Below are 1,087 nucleotides of genomic sequence, written 5' to 3' on the forward strand. Positions count from 1 at the left end.
TGAACTACATTTGCACATACAAAATGTATTTTGAATAAACCTGTTTAACAAAAATTTTGATCTTGCTCGGCAGCTCGTCAGAACACTTTTCCTTCCTCAACGTTATTCATAATCTAAGTATTTTTTTTTACTAAATTATTAACTACTTTATGATTAAGATAGATTAATCTATAGTTTTTCCAAGAAGCAGACAAAAGGGTTAAAAGGTTGTATAAATGTTTTTTAATCATATATTGAGTGTACGACTCCTTACATTTATGTGAAGGTTGGGTGGTGTGGAATTCCCACCCCTTTCCAAGTTTATCGGGCGATAACGGCTCCATTGCAATGCGCATTCAATGAATTTTATAGTCCAATCGATAGACCTTCGCCTTCAGGTTTTGTTAAAGCTACACACGTGGTTTGAATGTAGTTAAAAAAAAGAGTTAGTCAGAGGTAGGTTTTACAAGAGTTGTATATGTAATTTTCTTTCTTTACACATACTTTTTCTTTTATAAAGTCGGAGAATATATCTTTACCTCATCTGGTTATGCAGTGTTAGTGTTAACGGTGAAAAAACCATAGTAAAGATTGATCAATATGTAAAATATTTTATATATACTAGAAGTTTATAACAATAACATTGTAATTACATGACTAGCTTATGTATCCCGTATGGTCTAGTGGCTAGGATACCTGGCTTTCACCCAGGAGGCTCGGGTTCGATTCCCGGTACGGGAAACTTTTTGTCTTACTTTTATAAACACAATTAAAAACAAGATATTTAATAGATTGCTCGCTATTAAAATAAACACTTAATATTTTTTACAAGTAAAAAATATTAAATGTTACAAAATATACTCGTTAAAACCTTTAGTCAAATTATCATGATAATTTGACTAAAGTTTTTAAGACATTTTCATTCTTTAAATCTTTTTTCAAATTTATGTATTATTGAAAGGTTTTTAAAACCCTTTACCGTATGTACTAAAGCTTAAGTAAATAATTATTCGGTCGTGTGAGTGTTTTACGGTACTGTGCAAGGTCAATTTACCTAATGGAAATCAATTACAAACTACCCACCAACCGTCCACACTGTCCTCGATTA

General features: G+C 31.2%; 1 non-coding gene across 1 annotated transcript; it reads left to right on the forward strand.

The window, feature by feature from the left end:
- Nucleotides 1-648: 648 nt before the first annotated feature.
- On the forward strand, nt 649-720 carry Trnae-uuc. Its single transcript has one exon. It is a non-coding gene; the product is annotated as a tRNA-Glu (tRNA).
- Nucleotides 721-1,087: the final 367 nt, after the last annotated feature.

The sequence above is a fragment of the Papilio machaon genome, chromosome 11 (assembly GCF_912999745.1).
Source record: "Papilio machaon chromosome 11, ilPapMach1.1, whole genome shotgun sequence".
Classification (NCBI taxonomy): domain Eukaryota; kingdom Metazoa; phylum Arthropoda; class Insecta; order Lepidoptera; family Papilionidae; genus Papilio; species Papilio machaon.